We start from the raw sequence: 20,438 nt of genomic DNA, 5'->3' as shown, positions 1-20,438 counted from the left end.
GCGAAAAGAAGAGAATAGTGTGAGATCGGAGGAGAGGTGAAGAAGGGCAACCAAATGGGCACAGAGGGAAAGAAGAAAGGAAATGGGAATGAATGGAAAGGGCAATGTAGGTAAGAAGGGAAAAAGGGAGGACCAGATTGAGAGATTGAAGTATGGGTGAATAAGAATGGAAACACAGGTGGTTAGGGCAAAAAGAAGAGGATAGTGTGAGATCAGAGGAGAGGTGAAGAAGGAGAACCAAATGGGCGCAGAGGGGCAAAAGAAAGGAAGAGGAAATGAAAGGGAAGGACAACATAAGTAAGAGGGCAAGGGTGCATTGGGGGAAATGGAGGACCAGATTGAACAATTGATGTATGGGTAAATAGGAATGGAAATGCAGGCGGTTAGGGCAAAAAGAAGAGGATAGTGTGAGATCAGAAGAGACAGCGCCAAGGAGTTCAAGGGAGCACTGCTGTGCCAAGATGCTCTCTCTCTGAAGTCAAGGAGGAGTGGAGAGGAGCCTGGTGGTGTCTGTTGAGGTTACATTCACGGGTGTTGGACTCCTCCTGGGAAGGGATTCAGATGTCATGTTTCTGGAGCCCTTGTCAAGTCTGATTGCGCTCAATGCCTGCTCTGAGTACACAAGGCTGGCAATGGGGTGACTCACCTTCGGACTTCCCTTCTGCACGCCAACAGGCCCGGATGGCCCTGGGGCTATCGCACTCATGTGAAGGCATTTAGCACGCAAACCAACTGAGCACAGATGGAGCCCCCGGCAGAAAAAAAGGTGCTGCTGAGATTGTAGGAGGTGGATGTTGTCAGCCATATCTTTTTTTGCGGTTACTCCATGCTACATCTCTCTCTCTCCCCCATTTTTTCTGTTTCTCTCTCTTCTTCTCTCTCATTCCCCTGAGTGTTCGGTGCCGCTAGGGACATGCCAAGGATGTACATTGTGAATGAGTCCTTGGATTCTCGGCAACAGATGTGCCTGTTGTGTGACCCTCCAGATGTTGTTGGGTTGCAGCTCCCTTGGCCCTTCACCATAGCTGCCCATGACAGATGGGATTTGCAGTCCCATAACATCTGGAGGGCCACATGTTGCCCTCTACTGCTGTATGCGGCTATTCAAGCATCTTTGTTTACAATCCTATTTATCTCTCTCTTAAGCCAGAGTTACTATTTCTCAGGTCCCTTTTATACTGCCATATAATCCAGGTTGTCAAAGCAGATAACTCACTGGGTTGTTGTGTGTTTTCCGGGCAGTATGGCCATGTTCCAGAAGCATTCTCTCCTGACGTTTCTCCTGCATCTATGGCAGGCATCTTTACAACCTCTGAGGACATCTGCCATAGATGCAGGTGAAATGCCAGGAGGGAATGCTTCTGGAACATGATCATACAGCCCAGAAAACTCACAACAACCCAGTGATTCTGGTCATGAAAGCCTTTGACAATACAGATAACTACTACAGATTATCTACTTTGAACTGGATTATCTGAGTCTACACTGTCATATAATCCAGTTCAAAGCAGATACTCTGGATTTTATATGTCGAAGGGGCCTCAGTCTTCATAATTACAACACATCTAAATTTAGGAAAATGGTACAATGCTTATATTAGACCAGTGGTTCCCAGCCTTTGGTCCTCCAGTGATTTGGGACTTCAACTCCCAGAAATCCCAGCCAGTTTACCTGATGTTAGGAATTGTGGGAGCTGAAGTCCAAAACACCTGGAGGACCAAAGGTTGTAGACCATCCCGTCTAATTTTGACTATTCCAGCTAGAAAATACTGGAGATGGCATGGAGTGAACCCAAAGCTTTCCATTTAGCTCTCCAGTGGGCTATTATCCTGCCTTAAATCCATTAGTTCGTGCAATTAAAGATTACAGTATAAACATAGGTCATGGTTAACATCTTGCTTTGACCGCCTCTATTAACTCTAGCTCCATCTTCATCCACCTCTGCTGATTTCTTTCACATGATGTCATCCGGCTGGTAATGAAACACTGAGAATAAGCAGGCAGATAGGAGATTCTGTTTTATCAAAGGCAACAATGAATGCATGGTATTTCTAATCCAAATAAGTAAGAGATCTATACCAAATTCTACCAAGGGATGGTATAGGCACAAATTATAACAAGTGAGTGTACACCATGGCCACCGATGCTGCTCTGGTAAATGATTCATTTCCCACTTTATTTACCAAACTGTAGCCTGTGAAACAATCTACCATGTGATGTGGATGATACAAGAGAAGTGTGATGCATTATTTTAGATGTGCCTCCACAGTGAATGTCAACATACTGAGAATGACGGATGAAAGATTCAGCTCTCTTGGTTGAAAAATTGATTAAGTGCCAAACCCTAAAACAGCATTTCTCAACCTGGGGATCATGAGGGGGTTTCAGAGGGGTTACCAAAGAGAATCAGAAAACACAATATTTTCTGTTGGTCATGCGGGTCCTGTGTGGGAAGTTTGGCTCAATTCTATCATTGGTGGGGTTCAGAATGCTCTTTAATTGTAGGTGAACTATACATCCCAGCAGCTACAACTCCTAAATCTCAAGTTCTGTTTTCCACAAATTCCACCAGTGTTCACATTTGGGCATATTGAATAATCATGCCAAGCTTGATCCAGACCCATCATTGTTTGAGTCCACAGTGCTCTCTAAATGTCGGTGAACTACAGCTCCAAAACTCAAGGTCGATTCCCACCAAACCCAGTATTTTCTGTTGGTCATGGGGGTTCTGTGTAGGAAGTTTGACTCAATTCTATTGTTGGTGAGATTCAGAATGCTCTGTGGTTGTAGGTGAACTATAAATCCCAGCAACTACAACTCCCAAATGTCAAGGCGTGTTTTCCCCAAACTCCACCAGTGTTCACATTTAGGCATATTGAGTATTCATGCCAAGTTTGGTCCAGATCCATCATTGTTTGAGTCCACCTTGATGTAGGTGAACTACAACTCCAAAACTCAAGGTCAATCCCCACCAAACCATTCCAGTATTTTCTATTGACCATGGGAGTTCTGTGTGCCAAGTTTGGTTCAATTCAATCATTGATGGAGTTCAAAATGCTCTTTGATTGTAGGTGAACTATAAATCTCTGCAACTACAACTCCCAAATGTCAAGGTCTATTTTCCCCAAACTACACCAGTATTCACATTTGGGCATATTGAGTATTTCTGCCAAATTTGGTCCAGATTCATCATTGTTCAAGTCCACGGTGCTCTCTAGATGTAGGTGAACTACAACTCCAAAACTCAAGATCAATGCCCACCAAACCCTTCCAGTATTTTCTGTTGACCATGGGAGTTCTGTGTGCCAAGTTTGGTTCAATTCCATCACTGGTGGAGTTGAGAATGGTCTTTGATTTTGGGTGAACTAGAAATCCCAGCAATTGCAACTCCCAAATGATAAAGTCAATCTCCCTTGAACCGCACCAGTATTCATACTTGGGCGTATCGAGTATTTGTGCCAAATTTGGTCCAACGAATGAAAATACATCCTGCATATCAGATATTCACATTATGATTCATAACAGTAGTAAAATTATAGTTATGGAGTAGCAACAAAAATAATGTTATGGTTGGGGGTCAGCACAACTTGAGAAACTGTATTCCAATGTTGCAGCATTGGAAGATTGAGAACCACTACCCTAACGAGAAGAGATTGGTCCAATTTGTCTTCTCTAGAGGGTCTTTTACACTGCCTTCTGAATAGGCACCCTGAGTTACATTAACGGCCCAGTTCACTCAGCTTCATTTCTCCAATGATGCATTAAACGAGGCTTTAAAATAACAAAGTGAGCAATTGTTGGAGAAGCCACAGTTAGTCATTCATTCTCCAGTTCTACCAACCAGAGACAGATTGATTGGTTTTACATTTATTCTCCCGCGAGTTCAAGGCGAAGTAAATAAGTGCTACTCCTGAGTAACTGATGCGAGGAACCAGCCATTAATTTTTGTAATATGCCAGGGACGGGTATCTTATTTGTGGCCATTGACTACAACTATTTGTTTCCTTCCTGAAAATGTATTGCAGACTGGCAGGACTAGCTCTAGTCCGTGGATCACCACTTTGCGCATGAGTATTGTATGTGGGTTTCTCTCCATACCATCATCACAACAACTCTATTGGATAGATTTAGCTAAATTTACATGCAGTGACTTTCCTGACTGGGTAGGATTATGGGCTTGGGTCTTCTATATCCCAACACAACTCTTTCTTCTCTGTGCTATACTGGTCTATGTTGTTGAAGGCATTCATGGCCAGAATCACTGAGTTGCTGTGAGTTTTCTGGGCTGTATGACCATGTTCCAGAATCACTGGGTTGCTGTAGGTTTTCCGGGCTATGTGGCTATGTTCCAAAAGCATTCCAGGAGAGAATGCTTTTGGAACATGGCCATTCAGCCTGGAAAACTCACAGCAATGCTATACTAGTCTGCTCTGTATCTTTAGGTCTGTCTTGATGTGCTGATGGCGCCTATCCATCCTATAGTCAACACACAACAATGATACTTGGTTCTCTTTGCTATGACGCCATGAAATCATGCTGCTGCCCTCCTGCAATTTGGAACTGAGTTATGTTCTAAATGTGATCACAAAATTGCAGCCCAATTAGTTCTGCCACCCAGTTGGCAGGAGTTGCAGACATTGTTAGATGGGCCATAGAGGACCATGCTGTATGCAAAGCTGGTGTATTCTTGGCACTGAGTAGTTTTGTACTCATAGAATCATAGAATCATAGAGTTGGAAGAACCCCCTGCCAAGAAGGTGGAAAATTGCATTCAAAGCACCCCCGACAGATGACCTTCCCATTAATCTATAGATGCCACTTATTGTTTATGATGAAATATATAATGTCTGGAGCCCCCAGTGGTGCAGTGGGTTAAACCACTGAGTTGCTGAATTTGCTGACTGAAAGGTTGGTGGTTCGAATCCAGGGAGTGGGGTGAGCTCCCACTGCTAGCCCCAGCTTCTGCCAACCAAGCAGTTTGAAAAGATGCAAATGTGAATAGAGCAATAGGTACTGCTTCTGCGGGAAGGTAACGGTGCTCCATGCAGTCATGCCGGCCACATGACCTTGGAGGCTTCTATGGATAGCGCCGGCTCTTCGGTTTAGAAATGGAGATGAGCACCACCTCCTAGAGTCGGACACAACCTTTACCTTTTCTATAATGTTGAAAGTGTGACCATTACATAAGTGTAATGCCAGCTATGGAGACGATTTGCCACCTGTTTTGTTGGTCAAATGCAATAGCTTGTGTCATGAAGTGGCAGATAAACACAAGGACTAAGCACTTAAAATAAGAAAGAATCCATCTCTCCACACACAACAATAGGAATGTCTTGTGAGAAGGTGCATAGTTCATTCAGGGAGATATCCTGATGGCAATGGGAAGTACTCAGGAGAATGTCAAGAGTGCATTGAAGTCTATTTAAGAAGACTTCAGTAATAATCAACAAATGACATAGAGTAACTCCAGAGCTGCCTGAGATATTTTGCTATCTGATCCAGGTCATATGTGCTGTATACAGAAGCCAGCTGGACACATCTCAACACTGATCCAATGGCATAGGATCCTCTATTGCACACGAAGGCAGCAGACCATTCCAGAATGTGTGTGTTTAGGGTAGCCCATGGTGACACACATTGTTTTGCCTTTAAAGATAGTACAGGAGCCAGGAAACTCATTAGGTGTATCTGAAGCAGAGGGTGGTTCTAATTACTGGACCTTTCCCCAACAGCTACAACTCAAGGCTGACTTTGCCTGATAGTAAAGCCCAGTCTGCATTGTTCAGTCCACTATGTTCAATATGAGGTGTATTCAAGTACGCATGCCAAAGAGCGAGGTGGTAAGAATCCTGATGCTAAAATGGATGATATAATTTTAGAATAAAGATGAGGGCACCTATTGTACCTATTTCAGTTTCTCAAGTTGCTCCTGACATGAAAAAAACCCTATTATTCAGCTTGATGGAAACAGTCAAATTGTGGAGAGAACTCTACATCCTATTTTCCTGATCGGTGTGCCTTTGAATCAACTGTCAACTTACGGAGACCCTATGAATGTCATATGGTTTTATTAGGCAGGAATACTAACTCAGAGGTAGTTTTACCAGTTCCTTCCTCTGAAAAAAGCCCTATAACACCTGCTATTTGTTGGTGGCCTCCCAAATAAGTCCTAACCAGGACTGATCCCTCTTGAATTGATCTGGGGTCTTTAGGGGAGGCATGGGCAAACTTGGGCCCTCGAGGTGTTTTGGACTTCAACTCCCACAATTCCCAACAGCCTCAGGCCCTTTCCTTTCCCCCTTCAGCCTCAGGGGTCCAAGTTTGCCCATGCCTGCTTTAGGGAATCCAGGACCACTATTGTGTTTATATTCTATCTGTGTGGAGCTTTTCCACATGCGAGACTGATTGATACCTATCCCACTTGAAATAATATAGTGAACTCTGAGATCTCTACTGATTCAGGTCTGTACTACCTTAGATCTTTACTACTTCATTCTGCTGCATGTGTAAACTAAGACAACCTCATTCGAACAAGGACATGCATAGGAAAGCAACAGAAAATGGTAGAATTATGGACTATATCCATTAAATGTATTGTTGAAGGCTTTCATGGCTGGAATCACTGGGTTGTTGTGAGTTTACTGGGCTGTATGGCCATATTCCAGAAGCATTCCCTCCTGAAGTTTTGCCTTCATCTATGGAAGGCATCCTCAGAGACTGTGAGGTCTTTTGGTCTAGTTTCCAACAGACCTCACAACCTCTGAGGATGCCTGCCATAGATGGAGGTGAAACGTCAGGAGGGAATGCTTCTGGAACATGGCCATACAGCCCAGAAAATTCACAACAACCTATATCTGTTAAGGTTAGAGGAGGGTGGGTAATCCATATTTGGAACATGGAGCCATGAATAGATTTTCACTACACAAACACATACAACACTGCATTTCTTTGCACAATTTGAGTCCCATCACCAAATCTTTCCTTTCCTTTCAGTGCTTTATTTCCTCAAAAGGCTTTCCAAGTGATTAAAAAAAAAGGCCACCGAGACACACACTTTGAAGCCAATGCGAAGCACACTGATTGAGTAATGGCATGCAAATCTCTCTCCCTTAATTCAATTAAAGAATTTGGGTTTTCTGGTCACATAAAATGTAGGGCGGTTACAGCTCCCCCTCCCTTTGTAACCTTCTTTTTGAAATGCAGTGCAGACAGAGCTTCACTCTTTTCTCTCTCTTGTGCAATGAGTCTTTTTTAAACAGTTCTTTTTTTGAAAAAATACTCTTTTCTCTGAACAGCCTTTTAAAGATGGAGATGTGAAAACTCGGCACAGTGTAAATAATTTAGCTTTTATATAGCTCCTTATCCCTGTGCATCTTTGCAGCTCTGGACTCCTGCTTGCTGTTTTATTGTTGGTCTGTGAAGAGTTCTTTTTTGCCTTAATTTCTAAGACATCATGGTCTTGGTGCATCATTTCCCTCGCAAACTTTCAGCATTGGCACCAGTAAAGTCAGTGCCATCCCTTTAGCAGCTTTGCAGGTGCTGGTTCACCCCACTGTTGACATAGGTCTTGCCCACCCAGTTTACAATACATAAGTGACTGCTCTCAAACAATTAAGGTCCACATTGACATTGACGTACGATGCAATTTCATAATGCAGTTTAACGGCATTGAATAAAAATATAATAATAAAACTTTGGGTTGTTGTGAGTTTTTGGGGCTGTATGATCATATTCCAGAAGCATTATCTCCTGATGTTTTGCCTGCATCTATGGCAGATATCCTTAGAGGTTGTGAGATCTCATGGAAACTAGGAAATGGGGTTTATATATCTGTGGAATGTCCAGGGTGGGAGAAAGAACTCTTGTTTGTTCGAGGTAGGTGTGAATGTTTCAATTGGTCACCTTGATTAGCATGTAATAGCCCAGCAGTTTCAAGGTCTGGCTTCTTACTGCCTGGAGGAATCCTTTGTTGTGAAGTGATTAGCTGTCCCTGATCTGGCTATCAGTATTAAAAAAAACCTCTAAAATTACAACAGTAAATAAAGGACAACACTCAGAAACAGGGGAATTCCAGACAAGAAACAATCCAGGCCAGCTAATCACCTCCCAACAAAGGATTCCCCCCAGGCAGTAAGAAGCTAATCAAGGTGGCCAGTTGAAACATTCACACCTACCTCGAATAGACAAGAGTTCTTTCTCCCACCCTGGACATTCCACAGATATATAAACCCATTTTTTTCTAGTTTCCAACAGACCTCACAACTTCTTAGGATGTCTGCCATAGATACAGGTGAAATGTCAGAAAAGAATGTTTCTGGAATATGGCCAGACAGCCCGGAAAACTCACAACAACCAAGTGATTCTGGCCTTGAAAGCCTTCGACAATACATTTAATAAAACTTTATTTATACCTCGCCCCATCTCCCCAAAGAGACTCAGGGTGGCTCACAAAAGCAATCAAGGTACCACACAGAAAAATAAAATTACATAGCACCAGAATAATACATCAATTAACTGAATACAAACAATGGACAGCATGAACTGATAAAATTAAGGGTTAAGAATTTCTAAAACACAGTCAAGCCTGTGGATCATTAGGCTTCTTCACTCACGAACTAAAGAGCCAAGTGAACTGCATTATGTGGCAGTGTGGACTCATATAATGCAGTTCAGTGCAGTTGAACTGCATTATGAAACTGCATTATATAGCAGTGTAGTTTATTTCCCATAATTTCAAGTTGTAGCCAACTTGTTGTACCCAACTGAGTTGTCATTTAAATTTCCAGCAAGACCTTGGATTGACTCAAAGCAGGTAAACTGGATGCTTTGTAGAATTCCTAATTGTGGTCTCCTAAGCATTATTCAAAGCCTTCCTAGAGCTCAGGAATGTAGAAGAGGCTGATAAGGACAATTAGTTTTCTTATTGTTGTGTGCCTTTCTAACTTATGGTGACTTGCAAGCCTTATAGTGATCCTATCAAGGGCGTTTCTTGGCAGAATTAGTTTAGAGTGGGTTTGCCCTGGCCTCCCTCTGAAGCTGAGAGTGTGTGACTTACTCAAGGTCACTCAGTGGGTTTCCATGGCCAAGTGGGAATTTAAACCCTGACCTTCAGAGTCTTCACCAATGTTTAAACCAGTGGTTCCCAACCTTTGGGCCTCCAGGTGTTTTGGACTTCAGCTCCCAGAAACCCCAGTCAACTTATCGGCTGTTAGGAATTATGGGAGCTGAAGTTCCAAAACACCTGGTGGACCAAAGGTTGGGAACCTCTTGTTTCCATTGCATTATGCTAGCTCTCCAGTTGGCTTTGGGCACCCTCAAATCTGGGTCCAGCCCTGGGGATAATAAAGGACCCTTCCAGACAGGTCCTGTATCCCAGGATCTGATCCCAGGTTATCTTCTTTAAACTGGATTATATGAGTCCCCACTGCCTGGGATAAACAAATCCTGGGATATAGGGCCTGTCTGGAAGGGCCCTAAGTTGCAGTCCCACATATCTAGGAGACACTAGGTTGTTAAGGCAGGGTTTTTTGTGATGTCCCCATGAAGTCATGCTCCTTTTACCTTTCAATGGTTGGCCAAATGCACATGGACACACTGCCTCTACTTGCTCTGCGCTTACCCAAGAAACCTCTTTCTGGCTACATCCAAACATTAGCTTCTGCAACAGTCACATGAACCCCATGTTCATTTGCTCTGCTTCTTTCCTATATCCTTACATGTCAGTGACCTCAACATGGATTGTTTCATTTAACTAAGCCCTCCATTTTTCCTAGGTTGCCAATATGTGAAAGTCTTGACACATTCATAACTGGGAATGGAACAATAAAAAATAAATACTGAAAACTCTGAAGGCATCTGATCATGAAAATGTGCATTCTGGGTTGCACAGATGTGCATTAAGAAAAAAGGAAATAATAATCTGGTGGGCTGACTATTTTGCCCTGGGCTCATATTCTAGCTTTTTGCTATCATTGGCATGCAGCATTTCACAGAATGCTTCTCCAGGTTCCCATTTTTACCTGATTCATGGCTTGGAAGAGATCACTTGGAACCAATGCGCGTTTCATGCTGTTTTTATTCTGAATATTGATTATGACTGTAGGGATGCTTTCATTGCCTAGTATGTATATATTCTGCTTGATCTAAAACCTCCTTGCACTGCCTAAAATGGCTGTCCTCATACCCAGAATTGCCACCACACTTTCTTTTCCCTACGATTCAGCCTGTGAATGGCATCAAGAAGATGGCACTACCAGGGATAGGGAGGTAGTAGTAAGGGTGGAGAAACTCCTCAATTTTGCATAAGTACAAATACGCTTTAGAGAAAAGATGCAAAAGGGAAGAAGGCAATGGGTGAAAGCTTACCTATTGGTCTATGAAACCCACACTGTGAACTTTAGAGAAGCTATCCAAGGTGCTGAACTTGTTCAGTATTACAGACTGATCCTTGCAGTGTACTCAACCTGTGGTCCCCCAGATGTTTTGACCTACAACTCCCAGAAATCCTAGTCAGTTTAGCAGCTGTTAGCATTTCTGGGAGTTGAAGGCCAAAACATCTGGGGACCCACAGGTTGAGAACCACTGCTTTAAAGTCTGTACTAATACATGGATAGGGGCCGCTATTGCATTGACATGAAAACCACCAGCCAGTAATGGAGGGAGTCTACACTGGGGGTCTAATGAGCATTCAACATACTCCAAGGCTTTCAAAGTCTGCCTGACTGCATCTTGGATGGATGAAGAGTGCATCTACACTGTAGAATTAATGCAGTTTGGCACTGCTTTAACTGTCATGGTGCAATGCTATGCAATCCTGGAATGTGTAGTATGGTGAGGCCCCAGCACTCTTTGGCAGAGAAGGCTTAAAGACCTTGCAAAACTACAAACCCCATGTAGCATTGAGCCATGGCACTTCAGGTGGTGTCACACTGCATTAGTTCTACAGTGTAGACATATCCTTGGTTCCTGGAGCTCTGTGCCCAAACACTACCATTCATTCTCTCTCTCTCTCTCTCTCTCTCTCTCTCTCTCACACACACACACACACACACACACACACAGTACTATTAATACTTAAACAGAAGCATTAATATTGAACAAGCAGAAAAGAACTGGAAGGAGGGCTCCAAAAATAAAGTAATCTTGATAAGGACGAAATGAGAGAGAATATGGCCTTATGAAATAACAGGAAGTGTCTGGAGTGTTGGAATATCAGCAACCTCCATGCTTTATACTGGAGCACTTTGTTGCAGGTTTACCATCAGGTGCATCTACACTGTGGAACTAATGCAGTTTGACACCCCTTGAACTGCCATGGCTAAATAGTATGGACTTATAGAAATTGTAGTTTTGCAAGTCCTTTAGCCTTCTCTGCCAAAGAATACTGGTGCCTCACCAAACCCATGATTCCATAGCACTGAGCCATGGCTGTTCAAGTGGTGTCAAATTGCATTAATTCTACAGTGCAGATGCACCTGAGGGCAAACCTGTAACACACCAGTGTAAAGTGTGGATTTCTGATATTTCACATACTGCATTCACTTCCCCTAGATTTATACGTATTGTCGATTGTTCCATCCTGCATTAATTCTGCATTGAAATGCACCCCTTGTGTCACTACAGGTTAAGAAATCTTTATATATAAAATCTCAGCCTGTGTATGTTTGTGCTTGCAAAACTCAAAAAGTAGTTGGTTGATTGACTTGTCATTTTGACACAACATTGCATTCCAATACACGTGTGTTTTTATAGTAAAATGAAATTGAAACAAAATGTTGCATTCAAATACACGTGTGTGTTTAGCAGTCCGGGAATAGACAGAGTGGAATCTATGATGCCAAAAGGAACCACTCACAGCCTAGCTTTCATTTTACCTCAGCAGTATAAGAAATGAAAACTGAGCACTGAAATTTGGATACAATGTTGCATTTGAATACACACGTGTATTTAGAGTAAAGCTAGCAATCCGGGAATAGAGAAAGTGGAATCTGTGATGCCCAAAGCAACCACTCACAGCCCAGCTTTCATATTACCACAGCAGTATAAGATGAAAACTGAGCACGAGTAACCAATTGCTATGCAGATTTCCTTTTACCTCAGCAATGAAAGAAATAACAACCTATGACTATCAATGAAGCACAGGGGTTATCTTTGCAAGTGTGCGGATTGTATTTAGAAAACAATTGCTTCTCTCATGGGCACTTACACATTGCATGCTCCAGAATTGGTAAATCAACAGATCTTAATATTTATGCAGAAAATGGAGAAACTAAAAATGTAGTCAATCCACTAGCTTTACAATAAAAAATAATTTCTGTACAAAGCCTCTTTTTCTTTCCTTTCCTTTCATTCCACATAGCATAGCAATGCAAGGCAGGGTATTGAATTGAATAATGTTTTTTCTCAGTGAATCTATTTCGCAACAATACTTTTATTTACTATCTCATTCATTTCATATCACACTGAGCCACAGCGATGTGTGGTCAGGTTTAGCTAGCTGTGTATAAAGATTCTTAGATATGTGATCCAGTGCAAATTTTCAGGTGTATTGCATAGGTTCACAACAGAAACACATGTATATGTGCAGACGCAGAATGCAAAAAGGCATTAATACAGCATTTCTAAACCTGGGGGTCGGGACCCCTGAGGGGGGGGGCATGATGTGGTGTCAGAGGTGTCACCAAACACCATTAGAAAACACAGCATTTTCTGTTAGTTATGGGGATTTTGTGTGGGAAGTTTGCCTCAATTCTATCATTGGTGGGGTTCAGAATGTTATTTGATTGTAGGTGAACTATACATCCCAGCAACTACAACTCCCAGATTTCAAGGTCTATTTTCCCCAAACTCCACCAGTGTTCACATTTGGGCATGTTGTGTATTTGTACCATGTTTGATCAAGATCCTTCATTGTTTGTGTCCACAGAGCTCTCTGGATGTAGGTGAACTACAACTCCAAAATTCAAGGTCAATGCCCACCGAAACCTTCCAGTATTTTCTGTTGGTCATGGGAGTTCTGTGTGCCAAGTTTGGTTCAATTCTGTGGTTGGTGGAATTCAGAATTCTCTTTGATTATAGGTGGACTATAAATCCCAGTAACTACAACTCCCAAATGACAAAATCAATCCCTCCCCAACCCCACCAGTATTCAAATTTGGACATCAGGTATTTGTGCCAAATTTGGTCCAGTGACTGAAAATCCGTCCTGCATATCAGATATTTACCTTACAATTCATAACAGTCGCAAAATTATAGTTGTGAAATAGCAATGAAAATAATGTTATGGTTGGGGGTCACTACAACATGAGGAACTATATTAAGGGGTCGTGGTATTAGGAAGGTTGAGAACCACTGCATGAATAGATGTTTCTCATGAGAGATTGTTCTGTTCAGAACACCGACAAGTGGGGGCTCTGGATCTCTAACTCTTTTCTATTGACAGTTTATTATCACAGATACTTGGGACTGCCAGCATTGACTAAATCGTGTTCATGGCTGGGAGAACACAGTGCTGCCACCAAAAGGGATGTTTGAATCCTCCAGTAACTGGGGCACAAACTGGGTGTTTTCTGTCCTTAAATGAACCGGCGCTAAATGGACGTTAAGGGTGCAATGCATGGGAAACTTTAAGTGTACAAAAGACACACATACAAGCCACGCTGTTCCATCTTTTGTTATGCAAGCCCCACAGTGTTGTGATTTTCGCTACACAGGGATCGAGCCCTATTGACGACAATGAAATGGGGTTGCTTCACACCAGCCAAGAGATTTGGCTTTGGGATTAGGGGATTCAAATATTGAAAGTGCTTTTTAAAACAAACAGATCAAATTAGCCGGATTAATGCGTGTCAGGGGAGCTGTATATTCAGCCAGTTTAAGGAAGAGAGGAGAAAGAGACATAGCTTTGTTTATCTTTCTCCCATTCTGTCCTGGGGTTTTATGTCCAAATTGTTTTTCCTGTCCAGGCCTGTTCAAGGCATAGTTTTATATGTTTATTCCCTATATGCATGCATGTACCTTCTATTGACTGCTTTGCCCATCTAACCATCCACTCATTAATCTCACTCTGGATGCAGCTACATTGTAGAATGAATGCAGTATGGCACCACCATGGCTCAATGCTGTGGAATAATGGGAAATATAGTTTTAAAAGGGCAAAGAGTGTTAGTGTCCCACCAAACTACAAATCTCATGATTCTGCAGCATTGAGCCATAGCAGTTAAGGTTGTGTCAAACTGCATTCATTCTACAGCAGTGGTTCCCAACCTTCCAAATGCCACGACCCCTTAATACAGTTCCTCATGTTGTTGTGACCCCCCAACCATAACATTATTTTCATTGCTACTGCATTACTGTAATTTTGCTATTGTTGTGAATCATAATGTAAATATCGGATATGCAGGATGTATTTTTATTCACTGGACCAGATTTGGCACAAATACCCGATATGCCCAAATTTGAATACTGGTGGGATTGAGAGGGGGATTGATTTAGTCATTTGGAAGTTGTAGTTGCTGGGATTTATAGTTCACCTACAATCAAAGAGCATTCTGAACTCCACTAATGATGGCACACAGAACCCCCATGACGAAGATAAAATACTGGAAGGGTTTGGTGGGCATTGACCTTGAGTTTTGGAGTTGTAGTTCACCTACATCCAGAGAGCACTGAGGACTCAAACAATGATGGATCTGGACCAAACTTGGCACAAATACTCAGTACGTCGAAATGTGAACACTGGTGGAGTTTGGGGAAAATTGACATTTTGGAGTTGCAGTTGCTGGGATTTATAGTTCACCTACGATCAAAGAACATTCTGAATTCCACCAACAGAATTGGGCCAAACTTCCCACAGAGAACCCCCATGACCAACAGAAAATGCCGTGTTTTCTGATGATCTTTGGTGACCACTCTGACACCCCTTCATGACCCCCCCCCCCCCATGGGTCCAGATCCCCAGGTTGAGAAACACAGTGTATATGCACCCCATGTTAAACTCTTTGTACTGCTAGAAAGAATTCATATTTGAGGAGGCAATGCTCCCATTTAGCTACATCGCCAGGGTAGAAGTGGGGTTTTCAGCATCCTTTTCCATGCTAGATTTCCTAAGGTGCAGGTACACTGTTGAATTAATGCACTTTCACACCATTTTAACTGCCATGGCTCAATGCTGTGGAATCATTGAAATTGCAATTTTACAAGGTCTTTGGCCTTCTCTGCCAAAGCGTGCTGGTGCTTCCATAGGACTGAGCCGTTGCACTCAAAGTGGTGTCAGACTGCATTAATTCTATAGTGTAGGTGCACCTTTGGCAGTGGGGAACCCCAGGCTGGATCTGCGCAGCCTCCCTCTGGCAGGTGAGGGGGCGGCAGTCTGTAGCAGCATCCCATCCCCTCGCAGCAGTGCCCGCGACCAGGCCATCCTCGCCCGGCTGATATGTAGGTCAGGCTGAGCCTCACAGCTGCCGCTGATCCTGTTTATGTGTGTTTGTAGCTTTCTTGTCTCTCCACCAATCTGCAGAGTCCTGCCTCTGATTTGAAACCCCTTCCTCCTCATTCCAGGCAGGAAGGAGCGTAAGTAGTTGGTGCTGGTGAGCGCAAAGCATTCTGCACATGCTTCGTTCGGAGCATTCTTGTCTGTGATTTGAAAGCCCTTTCTTCTGATTTGAGAGAGGAAGGAACATGCTGCTGAGGGGAAAGTTATCTGCTCATGCTCGGGGACATTCTTGTATACCCTGAAAGCCCTTTCTTCTGACCCCAGATGGGGGAGGTTGCATCTAGTCAGTGCTGCTGGGGGAAAGCACTCTGCACATGCTCAGGGGAATCATATGATTTTGGAAGGCCATCCTCCTGATGGGAGAAGTTGTAGCTAGTCAGTGCTTCTGAGTGGAAAGTGCTCTGGACATGCTCTGATATGAAAACCCTGCCTGCTTGTTTGAGATGAAAGAGTATGTAGCTAGCTCATACTGCTGAGGGGGAAACACTCTGCACATGCTCAAGGCATTATTGTCTTTGACTTGAAATTCCTTGATAGATTGGAAAGGAGCATAGCTAGTCAGTGCTACTGAGAGGACAGTTCTCTGCATGTGCTCAGAGGCATTCTTGCCTTGATTTGAAACCCCTTTCCTCCTGATCCCTAGTGTGAAGGGAGTATAGCTAGCCAGTGCTACTGAGAGGACAGCGCTCTGCATATGCTCAGAGGCATTATTGTCTTCATTTGAAACCCTTTCCTCTTGATCCCTGGTATGAAGGGAATGTATCTAGTCAGTGCTGCTGAGAGAACAGTGCTCTGCATATGCTCAGAGGCATTGTCTTGATTTGAAACCCTTTCCTCTTGATCCCTGGTATGAAGGGAGTATAGCTAGCTTATGAAACCCTTTCCTCGTGATACCAGACTGGAAGAGAATGTAGCTAGTCAGTGCTACTGAGAGGACAATGCTCTGCACATGCTCAGGGGCATCCGTGTCTCTGATACAAGAGCCCTTCCTTCTGACCCCAGGTATGAAGGGAGTGTAGCTAGCTTATGCTCAAGGAAGTCTTTTTTCTCTCATGGCTCAATGGTATGGAATCATGGAACTGGCAGCTTCACAAGGCCTTTCACCTTCTCTGCCAAAGTGTGCTGTTGCCTCATCGAACTACAACTCCCATGATTGCATAGCATTAAGCCATAACTGTTCAAGTGATGTCAGACTCCATTAATTCTACAGTGTGGATGCATCTTGGGTTATGAAACTTTTGGGAGGATAGATGGATGTGCAGCAGAAGGATGGGCTGTGTTTGGTGCTAGGCTGCTTCTGCCCATCGTGCAGTTTGTCCAAATGGATGATGACTGTATATACTTGCATGCGTCCTCCTTCTCGTGACTAGTGATGCTTTCGGGCCTTGAAAGGCCGGCGGGTATAACAAACTGACCCCTCCCTTGCCCCCGCCAACCGATCCCCCTGGTCCTGCCAGCTGCCGTGGGCAGAGATTGTGGTGTCTAAGCCCGAGGCGAATTGTCAGATTGCCTGTAATCTGTTTGTACGTTTGTGAGATGGGGAGGGAGAGTACATGAGGCAGATAAACACTTCCATACCATCCACTGCTCTTGTTGTTATGCCTCAGGCAGTAATAGCATAAATCCAATGGGCTCTCTGTGTGTGTTTGCCTTCAAGTTGCTTGTCAATCTGTGGTGACCCCTTGCATTTTATAGGGTTTTCATAAGCAAGGAATACTCAGAGGTGATTGTATGTAGCTTGATACATCCTGAGACCCATTTCTCTCCAGAAAAACAGGTTTTATAATTCTGGTGTATGTGCAAATGTTTGTATCCGAGGAGTAAGGTGATGATCCTTTGGGGTCCATATCCATCTTCTTTATAGTAGTGTTTCTCAACCTAGCTAATGCAGTGACCTCTTAATACAGTTCCTCATGTTGTGGTGACCCCCAACCATAAAATTATTTTCGTTACTACTTTCATAACTGTTATTTTGCTACTGTTGTAAACCATAATGTAAACATCTGATATGCAGGATGTATTTTCATTCACTGGACCAAATTTGGCACAAAAAACCAATACGCCCACATTAGAATATTGGTGGGGTTGGTGGGGGGATTGATTTTGTCATTTCGGAGTTGTAGTTGCTAGGAGTTATAGTTCACCTACAATTAAAGAGCATTCTGAACTCCATCAATGATGGAATTGAATCAAACCCGGCACACAGAACTCTCATGACCAACAGAAAATACTGGTAGGATTTGGTGGGCATTGACCTTGAGTTTTGGAGTGGTAGTTCACCTACATCCAGAGAGCACCATGGAACAAAGCAAGGATGAATCTGGACCAAACTTGGCACAAATACTCAATATGCCGAAATGTAAACACTGGTGGAGCTTGGGGAAAATAGACCTTGACATTTGGAAGTTGTAGTTGCTGGGATTTATAGTTCACCTACAATCAAAGAACATTCTGAATCCCAACAACAATAGAATTGGGCCAAATTTCCCACACAGAACCCCCATGACCAACAGAAAATACTGTGTTTCTCTGATGGTCTTTGGTGACCCCGTTGACCCCCCCCCCCGAGAGGTCTTGACCCCCAGGTTGAAAAACACCACTCTATATGGAGGTATATGAAATGAGTGCACTGTTCTTCTCAAATACAAATTCTGACACTCCATTACATATTTCTTTGACACCCATATTTCTAGCATTGCAGTGATAGACAACTTCAGCTGAGTATTTTAAAAATACAGTTTAGGCATTGAAAGGAAAGGAATAATCAAAATTATCAAGGGAATGTAAACATAGAAAAAAAATTAAAGCCCTAGGTGTAAATGGTTTTGAATGCCTCCTTCTTACCAGTGCTAGAATGTGTGGAATTGAAGGGCAGAATTCTTAGGAGCCAATGCCTTTATATCTGACCCGTAACTACACCTTTCCGCAAACGTCAAACATGCGTAGTATGTATGTGGATAAGGAAAGGATAAATTAATTAGAGTGAATCTTTAAATGTGTCGTTCTCCAGTATTTATTTCGGATTCTGCAGTCAATCCTCACATTTCAAAAGTCAAGGCAATTTTGAAGGTCAGCAATGTAAAATGCCCCAAGACTATGGCTGTATCTGCACTGTAGAATTAATGCAGTTTGACACCACTTTAACTTTTTACAAATCCCAGGTTTCCATAGCATTGAGCCATTGGTGCATTAATCAGACTGCATTAATTCTGCAGTATAGATCAGGCATGGGCAAACTTGGGCCCTCCAGGTGTTTTGGACTTCAACTCCCACAATTCCTAACAGCCGGGAGGCTGTTAGGAATTGTGGGAGTTGAAGTCCAAAACACCTGGAGGGCCCAAGTTTGCCCATGCCTGGTATAGATGCATAGGTAGTAATCCTAGCATTTAATTCACATCCCAAATAGCTCAATGTGGCTTTCAAATTTCATTTTTTAAAACCCTTCAGCACGAAAACACAATGAATGGAAAACTGTAATTCAAAAATCCCTTCCCCAAATCCCAAAAGATCGCACTCAAATATGAAGAAGGCTGCAGGCTCATAAAAATTCACTCGGTGTTTTCCTGAAGTGGAAGGCCTTTCATGTTTTCTGAAAGACTAGAAGCTCCGGCTGAATCAGGCCTCTTGATGCATTTTTGATATTCATAGCTTACCTTTCATTTTGATAGAAAAACCAAAGGCGGCAGCTCGCAACAGAACAAATAAACAATCCAGCCTGCTTCAAATAAAGCATAAAATCCATATGGCATCATATACATACAGAATGGGATTCTTCTCTGTGTATTTCTTTGGATAGGGGTAGAAAAATGGGGTTGTGGAATAGCAAAGCTCCACTAGATGTGCCTTTTAGCCTCTGAGGATTTACCCCTTTCAAAAAAGAACTGGGTGTGGAAATTACGGAAGAATGGAAGCTTTTTCACAGGATTGAAGGTTATAAATCAGCATTTCTCAACCTGGGGGTCAGGACTCCGGGGGGGGGGGGGGTTGCAAGGAGTCAGAGGGGTCGCCAAAGACCATCAGAAAACACGGACCCATCGTCCATGCCCCATCAACCTACAAACCACACCATGACATAGAGTGGGTCATAAGAGCTCTGTGGGCCAAGTTCGATCTTGATCAGTCATTGTTGTGGGTCGCAATGGTCTGAAGAAGTGAGTGAAGATACTGCAATTTCCATCATCCATGTTCCAAACTCTTCCAACCACACCAGGATGTAGAGTGGGTCATGGGGGCTCTGTGTGCCAAGTTTGGTCCAGATCTATCATTAGTGAGGGTCACAGTGGTCTCAGGAACTGTGTGGGTAGTTTGGCCCAATTGGTGGGGTTCAGAATGCTCTTTGATTGTAGGTCAACTATAAATCCCAGCATCTACAACTCCAAAATGTCAAGGTCTATTTTCCCCAAACTCCACCAGTGTTCACATTTGGGCCCAAACTCAAGGTTTTCTCTTGGTCATGGGAGTTCTGTGAGCCAAATTTGATTCAATTTCATCGTTGGTGGAGTTCAGAATTCTCTTTGATTGTAGGTGAACTATAATCCCAGCAACTACAACTCCCAAATGAAAAAATACTTCCACCCCAACCCCACCAGTATTCAAATTTGGGCATATCGGTTATTTGTGTCAAATTTAGTCCAGTGAATGAAAATACATCCTTCATATTAGATATTTACATTACGACTCATAACAGTAGCAAAGTTACCATTGTGAAGTAGCAAAAAAATAATGTTAGGTTTGGGGCCACCACAACATGAGGAACTGTATTAAGGGGTTGCGGCATTAGGAAGGTTGGGAACCACTGCTCTAGTTCCTCTAGTGCAGCTCTGTAGGCAACGTCTGTGGACTTTGACCATAGAATGACACTGGAGAACCTACATATGCCTAGAAGAGTGTTTGTTCTAGAAATCTCTAGGTCCTCCAGTGCAAATCTATGCCAGAAATTGACCTA

General features: G+C 43.0%; 1 protein-coding gene across 2 annotated transcripts in view; it reads left to right on the top strand.

Moving 5' to 3' along the window:
• TTYH1 (tweety family member 1) overlaps window positions 1–20,438 on the top strand; it is an 87,667-nt gene that overhangs the window by 1,918 nt on the left and 65,311 nt on the right. The window lies entirely within an intron of this gene.

This window comes from Anolis sagrei, chromosome 6 (assembly GCF_037176765.1).
Source record: "Anolis sagrei isolate rAnoSag1 chromosome 6, rAnoSag1.mat, whole genome shotgun sequence".
Taxonomy (NCBI): Eukaryota; Metazoa; Chordata; class Lepidosauria; order Squamata; family Dactyloidae; genus Anolis; species Anolis sagrei.
The sequence above is the reverse complement of the archived record's forward strand: the minus strand, read 5'-3'. Positions and strand labels throughout refer to the sequence as shown.